This window comes from Nestor notabilis, unplaced genomic scaffold (assembly GCF_000696875.1).
Source record: "Nestor notabilis isolate BGI_N333 unplaced genomic scaffold, ASM69687v1 scaffold8343, whole genome shotgun sequence".
In the NCBI taxonomy this organism is placed as follows: domain Eukaryota; kingdom Metazoa; phylum Chordata; class Aves; order Psittaciformes; family Psittacidae; genus Nestor; species Nestor notabilis.
Window position 1 is genome coordinate 98,972 of NW_009923343.1, and position 11,536 is coordinate 110,507.

An 11,536-nucleotide genomic window follows, 5' to 3' on the forward strand; every position below is an offset into this window, starting at 1 on the left:
ACACAGAAGAAACCAGGCTTCATGACTGCCACACTTTTTGATTCTCTGTGAGAATACAGTAGTCAGCACCTCCATCCCTCTGTGCAAGTAGTAAAGCCAGACTACCCAGCTGCACATGTATGATAGATTCAGCCATTTGAAAAAGAGAAAGAGGAGGGAAAACAGATAACATTCCCCCATATTTGGAAATTCATTTTGAAAAGCTGCCTCTAAAATCACCATTGACAAGCAGGAAAGCTGGGAAAACTCATAAAACACCAACAAAAGTTCTGCTGTCAGAAAAATTGCCTACAAAACTCATGTTCCTGGAAAAAAATATGGGTTTGAACATTGTGTTGTCTTGACTTAGAATTTACAAAGGTCTAGTCATAATCGATGCTCTGGAAGTACACAAAACCACTCAATTTCATATGGTATTCCTCAACTGCAACCAACATTAAATGAGCAATACAACCTCCTGTGGATTCTTTCCTACGTGAACATTGCTTTGGTATGAATTTCCATTTGCAATGTTTACCTGTCTTTGACTCTTTCTCTAAAATTGCATAAGAAGAGAAGCAGAAGAATTCAAACGCTCAAGTAAAGAGCTATCCCCATCATCAATTATACCGAGTAACTGTTGAGAAGGAAAAAAACCCCAAAGCAACAAACTTGAGCAAATCCAAACAAACTTGTAATGCTTCTCTACCCTAAACTCAAAATCTGCTCAAGTTTTAGAAGATAACTAGCCAAGAAAAAGCTCTTTGTAAATGTTTAGCCTTATGCTGTTGTCAGCATCAGGGGTATGTGAAAAGGGAAAATGCTACAGAAGAGGCTTCTCTCAAATGATGCTGGGAAGGAAGAGGCTAAAACCATACTTGTGCTCTTCCAGAACAATCTGAAAAGGGGCAGAAAAACTACATATGGAAGCCCAGAATTAACAGATGAAGTGACATGCTAGACACAAATCCCAATTTCTTTAATTACAAAAGCACTTTGAAAAGCATTTTCTTCCCTAATTCTAGCATCCCTTGGATGAGCTCTTTCATAACTGGTTCTTAGACATAGTGAAGTCCAGCTAAAATATTTTACTTCAATTTACCAAAGGCCTTTATGGGACTGATGAATTTGTGTAGGGCGCATGCTGACGTTGGTATGTAACCACTGTGATACTTGAGACACAGCTTGCTTGGGATTCAGGCCCACAGTCATTGTTGTCCCATTAGTTTATGGATTACAATCAGGATAATTTTTTTTCCCCCAAATGTTTTCAAGGCTGAAAGTGTTGGGTTCTACTCAGCAAAACCAGGATTTGTCTTCCAAAAAACACAGGGGTGCGACCCTCGTCTTTATTTCACCATGTTAAGTTAGTGTAACCTGACCATCTTTAGTGAAAAACTTCCTTTTTTCCTGCCAGGAGTACAACAGTGCTGTAAAACTCAAAACAGAGGCTCCTGTGTAGGTACTAGATGAGCTCTGAGGCAGAAGCTCTTCCCTGTGAGGGTGCTGAGGCGCTGGCACAGGGTGCCCAGAGAAGCTGTGGCTGCCCCATCCCTGGCAGTGTTCAAGGCCAGGTTGGACACAGGGGCTTGGAGCAACCTGCTCTAGTGGAAGGGGTCCCTGCCCGTGGCAGGGGGTAAGAGTCATTCCCCCTTGTCCTGTCACTACATGCCCTTGTAAAAACCCCTCTTCAGATTTCTTGTAGCCCCTTCAGGTATCGAGAGAAACGTGAAAACCAGAGTGTGTGCACCACCTGTGGGAGCTTCATGGTGCTGTCACTATTTCAGTGTCCCACCACACTCCACCAGTACATTGAAATGCCTCAGGACAGTGCCAAACATTCCTCCCAAATGCTGAGTATTCTTGTGTCTAAGGAGAGAACTACAACATAGCCTGGGGACTGGCTGTGTGACTCAGGTCAGCAGTGCTTCAACACAGCTGTACTTGCATCTAGAGGCCAGAAACCTACAAAGAGAGGACAAAGGCAAAGATGGGCATGAGCAGCTACCTGGACTCACCACTGACAATATCAACCATCTGAATCCGTGGCCTACGGCCAGGAAGTATTTTTGTTGGTTCAGTATTTGGAGTCATAGTATTCCACCTCGGGTACTTGGCAAGGTGGAATCTTCACTTCTCCAAGTTCCACATCCAAACATATGCACAGCAGACACTTGGGAACAGCAGGACAGAGGTTGAAAAGGAAAGTGAAAAATACCATTGAAAGATTGGCCAGCAGGAGGGGGGAAAAAAAGGGGCCATTGAAATAAGAAGCTTCTGTAACAGCTGTGGAACTTTTGGGTGATGTTTTCTCCAGCTTTTCCAGGGCTTGTGGATTGGTTGTTTTCCCCTTCTCATTTCCAGGAAATAAACTGTTATGAGAATGCAAGTTTGCATTGATGAATGTTTGCTGCATGAACTTTGTAGTGCTGCTCTGTCTTATGAATATAAAAGCTGAAGAGATAACAATAATACGTAATGTGATTGATTTTACAATTATTGTGGCAATAAAAGGAGTTGATGTATTTTCCCATCTTCTTTACAAAGGAAGTGTAATAATCTCTGAAACTCTCTTTCTTCAATAATCACTGCATGTACAATTAGAAGCTGAAATGTCACCATACACTCAAGTCTAGACTTAGGGAAGTTTACAGTGTGGAAATTTCCAGGTCATGGTACTTATCCATTGTTCAGGTTCATGGATCAATTTAGATACACTGCAAAGTGCCGGGATGTTATTTAGCTGGCTTAAAGAGATATACAGTGTAGGCTGATATCCCAGCAAGAACAAGCTAGGCAACATTTCCATATACCAGCATGCCGAGTTTATTTTTCCTGGGTTAAACAGTCTGAGTAAGGAAAGGTGCTATGTGCCACAATCAGCTAAAAGGAAAATGTTCAATTTCGAGCCTGAGAACTTTTTATCCAGGCCAAAAAAGAATTCCCTGTAGCTGTCAAGTTGGTATCACTTGCACAACCAACCCCATTTTTAGAAAGGCGCAAAGTTATCTATAGTACAGAGGGGGTGGAAAGCCACATAGTTGGGAAGGAGCGCTTGAGGAAGCCCTTTCCAATGGAAAAGCCAGTGGGAGACACAGCAGAGTGTTCCAATTATGAGATACATCAGATGTAACTACAACTAATTTAGTAACAAATCACCGTGTACTACTTTCTAGTGAAAATTCAGTAGCTGGGCTGCACGGTTGATTAACTTCATCTAGAATCTTACCATCACATAGAGTGAACGTGTGTAATGAAAATAGCCAGAGTTAACTAACACAAATCATCTGACCTGCACCTTCTTCCTCCCATTGTGCACTGTAATACTACCTCAATTTAGCTGGCTACCACTGGGCAACCCTGACTTACTTTACTTATTTTACTGTACCATGTTAAAATGCCTCCACAGACCATTACAGTGTGCTCATTAGCACTGGAGCACTTCTAGTTAAGGCAGGACCCAGGTGTTCTCCAAACTCTGAGGGTCACTAGATACTGTCACTTAGACTCATTTAAGGGGCATAGAATCATTTAGGCTGGACAAGACCTTTAAGATCATTGTTTCTATTAGCTGCAGGCAATATTAACTCTTTAATGAATATTAATAATAAGGATAAGCATACCCCATTTTAGTTTCTCAACATCACACTACCCCATTTCCGCTGGGCTTCCATCTTCCGCCCCAAAAACATGGGGTTTTTTTAGATTAGACTAGACTAGACTAGAATAGAATGGTTCAGTTGAAAGGGGCCTACAAGTATTGAAAGAGATTAGTTGTTTAGCTTAAATAAGTAAGCTTTAACTAGAATGAGACACTTAGAGTTATAATATTGTGTGATTTAGTATGCTCCTTGCTTAGTTTTACAGAGAGAATCCAGAAAGATGTTAGAAGATCCCAAACCAAAAATCACCACTGAACTAAAAGAGCACATGAAAAGTGGGTGCATAAATCATAAGGATATAATTGCCTATGCATTTCTTTGTTTGGGGTCCATCTCTGAAGGCACTCAGCTCAAGTTGCCCCTTTTGCTGTACCACTGTACTCACAGGAGCAGTGTGAAGGGACTCACTACTCACTGTGAAGGGACTCTGGTCCCAGTGGTGTGTGTATGAGTCCTTGAACAGTGGGTGGATGCTTGGGCAACAGCTTTTCCTTTAACACAACAATCATCTAGTCCAACTGCCTGACCACTTCAGAGCAATCATTTCCCATCTTTAGACTGCAAAGTGCCATTTGCGATGGAAAGCAAGCACAAAGAAGCACCCCATAGCTTTGATCAGCCATTTTCCAGACTCTAACAGTGCAGAGGCAGATTTCAACTATTATTTTCATAGGACAAAAATTCTTTCTGCATCATGGGAATATACAGCATCACTTGTCTCTGCTATCAGAGTCTGAATGTAAGCAGCGACACTCTTAAAACACATACACTGAAAACTGTTTCTTCTTTTTCTGAGGGGAAGAGCTGAGAAAAATCTAACCAATTCTTTGAGAATAAGTATCTTCTTACAGTGCTGTGATGATACTATGAAATTCAGCTGTGTAAGCAAACATCAATCCTCCTTGCACAAGACCTATCTGAATTGAATGGGCTCTGACTGCACTGTCTATCAAGAGAACAGGCACACACTGAGCTATACTTGCTGTGCTCATAGGCATAGAGTTGGACTCAAAAATCAATTACAGTTCAAATGCCTTCGTGTTGTTCCATTCCCTCTCCTTTCCTGTAACTCTACCTTGTAATATTAGTTTTTCAAGATGAATAAAGGTTGGACAGAAGACAGGTTTTCATGTTGACCCTCCAAATCAAGATGACCTTTAGTGCACACTATTTAAGGGAGCTGCAGTATTTTGCAGGATCAGGCACCCCAAGAGAATTCACATATTGAATTCAAGTTTGTATTAACTCAACACTAATCCCTTTGCCCCCATGTTTCCAAATCTGGAAGCCTAATCTTCCTTCAGGGCCTTGACAGTGGTGTGAGGTTTAAGATCAGTTCCCTGCCAGGCAGGTGACTTGGATGGAATGCCAGAGTCCAGGTTTCTCTGCTCCCTTTTCATCCCACTCCTAAGCCAGTCAAACATGATACTTCATACGTGGTGGATGACTTCATTCCCCAAAAGACCCAGTTCACACATAGGGCCTCAAATTCCTGCTTTTAATTATCTCTGAAATTAGACAGGGTATTTTGACTGGCAACTTTGGATTACAGGTTAAAAAATGACGTGCAGAACTCTCTCTTGGTTGACAACTGCAAAAGTACAGCTTTGTCCAGCCTTGTTACAAAGAGATGGCTAAAATGCGTATGAAGCATGTCCCCATATGAAGCTGGAACTTGGCATCCAGAAATCCTTCTTTCAACACCAACCACTAGGATCTCCTCTTGCTTTCTTTCCATGTGGCCTCACAAATCTGTTTCTTTAGGCTGGAGACCTTCCAACCCTGCCACCTTAATTAGCCTGGGAAGCAGAGGTCAAGGCACTCTCCTGGCGACTTGAAGTAAAACCCCTTTTCCTCAAGATGAGGAGAAGGGTCTTGGCACTGCCTATGTCAGCACTCTACTAGGCCACCATGTAAATGGGAAGCAAAAACGTTGGGGTTTTTTTTGCTGGTTAAGGTTTTCTTTTGTTTGGTTTGGGTTTCTTGTGGGGGGTCAAATAGAGTGCTGAGTTCTTGGCACATTATAAGAACTTACCCTGTAAAAAAGCCTCAAGAGTAATGATACCCCATGAACCTACCTCCATGCGCTGGTCTCCAGCTAAGAGCTGGACTTCTGGCATTTAGGCACTGTGTTGCCCAAGTTGCTGGTTCTTACAGCCTTAATGAATACAGTCTGTCATGAAATTTGCTGGCTATGCCATGAGAAAACAGAAAAGCTGCTTCAGCTCTAGGAGCTTGAAACTAATTTATTAGGATGATTTCTAATAGACATTCTGTAGAAGTGCCTTGAGATTAATTTTGCAGAGCAGAAGGAGCTATTATAACTCCTAAAAATAACTCATCCACATCTAAAAATACCACACTATCCTAGTCCAATAATTCAAGCCCCTTTGGGGTTGGTAATTAAAAGAAGTACTAATAAAATTGCCATCTATTCTTGTCAGTGAGTGAAAAAAAAGTCACATTTTTAACTGTATAGGACCGTGATGAACTGGCTTTAGTTATTTAGTTCCTTTTTCCATGAAGGATAAAGCTTATTGTTCCTGTGCTTGGTGACTGGTACTTTGGGGAAGAAAAATTTAAAAGAATAAAGACAGTCTTCCAGGCAATGCTTATGCAAAAATGGACAAACGTGGGCCCATGTGTATTCATTGTTTCAGCGTGAAATACTGTTCCTTTGTTTTAATCTTCTACTTTAAATTCCCATACATTAATCCATTTATATAAAGTTAGGTTTTTACTCTTCTTTTACATCCATGAAACGCAAGAACTTGTGCTCCACACTGCTGAGCTAGAACTGCATGAAATAATGAATGACACTTTGAAACACTGACAAGAGTCGACCAAGATTTTCATGCTTTGAGGACTTCTAAGCACTCCGGTTATAATATTCAGCAATGTAAATAATCTTGACATTAAACATCTCTGCAGCCTGATAAACCACTTTTATATGGCTCAAAGGCACAAGAGGACTGAAAACACAGTCTCCTGCTCCATTTCGTACTTTATAGTGTACAATTTCATGAAATTATTTTAAGGAAATGTATGGTTTTTAACAGAAATGTTATATTTGTTGGCAGCAAATCTTAAAGAACAGGGTGAATATTACATATTTATATAAGTTTGGGAAAAAAAAAGATGTATCTCTTTCAGACAGCTCCTGTTTAATATTTTTTTTTAAATTAAATTGAGAACTGAGTTTCCTTATTCTTCAGAATAAAATGAAGTGGTAAGAAAGGTGAGCACACTAAAACACATTCCCTCAGGGGGAGCATTACTGGGACTGAAGAACAGTCAGTTTAATTGGAAGCCATTGTTCAGGTAATACTGGATTAAACAGAATAAAGAGGAAGACCAAAGGCTATATTTATTCACAGTTGAAAGTATTAATGTTTCTCTGTATATAAATTTCTGAAGGCGTATCAGCACAGTAACTCTTTCTCAGTAAATGTGACAGCAGCTAGCGATACCTTCTTCAAATCTGACCTACTTTCAGCACAGCAGCCCCAGATGATACAACCCACCTGCTTTGCTTCTGCACACCCCCATATGAAACATACTGGCTGTATACAAATAACATCAAAGGCGAGATGCAGATCCACATCTTTCAACTGCCGTCGAGTGCCTCATAAGCCCTTCAGAATAACCTCCAAAGTGTAGAGGTGAACAAAAGAGGTCAATTTGAAGGAATTAACTACTCTCTTTCTCACATAGATTCTGATAACTTTACTATCTTTTGCCATTTGACTGTATTCATCAGAGACAAACCTGGTTGCCAGCTGAAGAGCCTTGACTTGGGCCAGAGCCCCAATAAGGGCAAAGACCAATACTCAAGCATTCATCATTCAAAAACCTTGCAGCAGGGGTGACTGCGTTTCAGATGCTCACTCTGAGAATCACTGCCTCAGAGATAACTGCCTGTAGGTACGTACCACATTGCATCACTCAAACCCTGCGACACTTACCCATGTGAGCAATCTGAACCATAGGTTTGATTTACATGTGCCTTACATTTTCCAGCACAGCTATCCCAGCAACTCATAGGAGGGATCATAGAATCACAGAATGGTTTGCGTTGGAAGGGATCTTAAAGCTCATCCAGCTCCAACCCCCTGCCACGGGCAGGGACACCTTCCACTAGAGCAGGTTGCTCCAAGCCCCTGTGTCCAACCTGGCCTTGAACACTGCCAGGGATAGGGCAGCCACAGCTTCTCTGGGCACCCTGTGCCAGCGTCTCAGCACCCTTATAGCAAGGAATGGGATGCCAAGGGGTGGCAGCTTCATATCTTTAAATAAGCTCTCCACAGACCTCCCCTCCTGGTTCCTGAACGAGGATTAATGTGGTGATTCACACCTAGAGTCTCACTTGCTTTGCCACTGCTGTGGCTGTCTGCACTCCTTCCTCTGCTCATTCCCCAGGCACAGCTGACAATCACACTGGGATTCACTCCAGTGACTTAGAGCTGCTGTATTTTACTTCAGGGCAGATGATCCACTTATTTCAACCAAACCTGCAGATCTTTCATTCAGATTTTTATGTTAGGTTTTTAAAGTCTTCTGTAAACCGTACAAGAATTGGATCACTCCTGCTAAAGGTCAGTGATTAAAAACAGCATTAAAGGTAATTCTTTTCCTCCAGACATAAATGATATTCTGGAGATAAGTGTTCATCTTTTTTTGTTAAACAACTCAGGATATTTCTGCCACCTTTCACCACAGTTATGACTTCAGTCGGTTTTCTTCTCTTTCAGACATGTTAATGTCAATATAAATGAATGTAAATGAATCAGATTTATGAGTCCGTAAGTATTACATCTCAAATCAAATGACAGTAGACAAACTCACAGAATACACTGTAATGTTCTGGATCCATAAACAAGCCTAAAAAAACTGTTGTGCACAATAAGTCTGATTTAAATTGCATTTAAAGATGAGATCCTTTTGCTCTCAACTCTATACTATGTGAAAAATCTAAAATAAAACAATAGACGCCACATATTCTTGCCAACTTTCTGAAATTTGGGAGGAATCTGACAGAAGTTGTGGCAAACTTTTTCTTGACCCTCTCAAACATGCAATGGAAGGGTCCAATTTTTTTCCTAGTGACCCCACACAAGAACAAGGAGGAATAAGAATCTTTCTGGTTACTTTTCATGGACAAGTAATAGTCAATAGCCAACAACAAAGGTTTGATGTGAACGCACTTCATTAAGCTAAAATGATTAACATTACATAAACTCAGTTTATAGATCTGTCAGATAACAGAGACCATTTTCACCTGGGTCATGTTAGACAACAAGCAATTCTACCTCAAACCTCTTTCTATAATCTCTATATAAATACTATATTATTCTATTACTCTATTACTATAATATGTGAGAAAAAAGAGACTTATATGCTCTTCTTAAATATCTATGCTCATTACTACAGCATCCTGTCCCCTCTAGGGCTGGAAAAGAGGAAATGAAGGAATCCTAACTGTGTTGTCAGTGAGGGTTCATGACCAGAGAGTGGGATACTGAAAGCTTCTGGAAACATATTGGGAGCACAGGAGAACTAGTGAACAATTCAGCTAGGGAATGGTAAAGCTAATTTAATCAGTGGAAGAACTAAATGGTTAAGACCCAGAGCTCCTTTAAAAGTAATAAAGTGGTAAGTAATAAAGAAAGCAGATTTGAACTATTCTTAAAGTGAGAGGGAAATAGTAGTAAAAAAAGGCCTAAAGGACTGATTTACAAGGTGATTTGTTTCATTAGTTTCCACTGACCTCAGTATGCACAGGCTCTTTCAGTGCGTCCCAGGTTGAGGTAGGCTTAAATTTAACATGGTAATTAAAACCAGGAAAACAGGATCTTGAACATACAACCACAGGTTGCTTCTGATACTCTCCCATATACAGTTTGGTTAAATATTGTGCTATACCCCTTGTCTTTGTCCTGTTTATTAGCCCTATCATTATGTCTTCTTAAATTAGGGTCTGACCTTGAAACCTTCTGCTTAACACAGCTGCACAACATTGCTCATGAGTAAAGCCAAGAGTAAGTATAAGCATTTGTAAGCTCAGTTCAGGCTGTTGTGAAACAGTCCATTTCCTTCTCTTGGGCTTGAAGAAAACCAAAAAATCTTACTTATTGATTTAAAATAATAAATACACTAAAAAAATACCTAAAATCAATACACTTATCCTGCAGTACACAGCAGTATCGTAACACTTTATAGATTGGTAATTGAATTCCATTGTCATGAACTTGGTAACGTCCCTTACATGAAAATTAGTTTCAAATTCCTAATGTAGGGCATCACATATCTATCCAATAATCATTAAACATAATTACATCTTGACTCATGCTGTTTAAGCCTAAACCACACTGACCATATTGTGATTACAGCTCTTATATTTCTCCTCTCCAGACAGTATTTTGATTTCAAGCTCCTAATTTGCAAATGTCAATTTAGAAGTTATCATTTCAGTAAGACTCACATGGATTTCCCTAAAAACATGCATAAAAATGGACTTATTACCATGACAGGTAAAGCATTGCTCGGACAGCTGGAAGCAAGGGATTTGACCATTTACTCTGGATAAGCAACATGATTCTGGAGCATGTACTACCCCATCTGGTAGTACGCCTGGAGGGGCCACAGACCTGTCTGTCTGTGTTGCAATATGTTGTGTGCACACATCCTGAAGGAACTTGCAATATTTTGATTTGACAGCTTCAGCACATTTCAGTGTATCAGCAAACTGCAAAAACCCCCTTTCGTGTGTCTGCAGAAAACCCCCCAAGCCCGCCTTGTTCACTGAACATTTTTCAACTGTGCTATTAACATTTTATAAGCAATGTAATAGGAGAACAATTATGTGAAAAATTTATCGATCCTGCAGTTACTTTAGATAGTGTTATGGTTCATTAAAGTATTTGAGACTTCGGCTAAATGCCTAATAGCTTTGTATAATGAAAATGATGGCTTGTTTCAGGAAGAAGAAAGCAAACCTTGGGAATTGGCTAATTTTGCCATGCTCAGGGCTGGTTTAGCTCTGCCACCAGGGAACACAAAGAACTTTTCTCTCACTATAGAAAAACCCAGATGTTGTATGAGAGCCCACCCCAGCAGCCTTGCATGGAAGCTGTAATGAGCCTGACCCCAGCTTTTTGACTTTTGCTGCTAGTGCTGACAAAGCTAGAAGTTGGACTTAATTTTGTAAAACAAGCCAAAAAGGGTCAGGTTCAAACTGAGACATAGCTGGGGCTGGATTGATTCTTCTTTCTCATTGCTTCCTTTTCTTTCCAATTGTCCATGATAATGCAAGAGGATAGGAGAAGTAGAAACCACTATAACAGAAGAAATGCTTTAGAAACAAAACTGAAACTGTTCATTTGCCAAGGACATTTAGCAATGGCTGCTTTCATCAGTAACATCCCTATTATCCTTTATGTAGGCAAAGCATTTGAGCCTTACTAATTAAGCCTCCAATCACAACAGCATACTAAAGGAATGGAGTGAATCTATCCTAACCATTTAAAGTTGGGTGTAAAAGATGTATCTACACAAATTAGGCCTTCAAATAATACTGGAGATGGAAAAGAATAACCATGTATTCTGAATATACTAACAAATAGCCCATTTCTCCATCTAGAGGAATGAATGTGTACTCTAGATTACCAGTGTAAGTGAACAGACATACAGCACAACAGCAACTTTCCAAGCTATAGTATACAAACAATTTTAAAGAGGCTATGCAATAGGTACATGATTGAGAGCACAATCTTTATAAACAGTCAGCTTTTGGGAAGAACATCCCTTTGATCCATCTGGCTTTCCATTCCAGCATCACGAGCACAAGCCTCTCTCACTATCAGAAAGGCTGTCACATGTCTAAGAACATACGCATT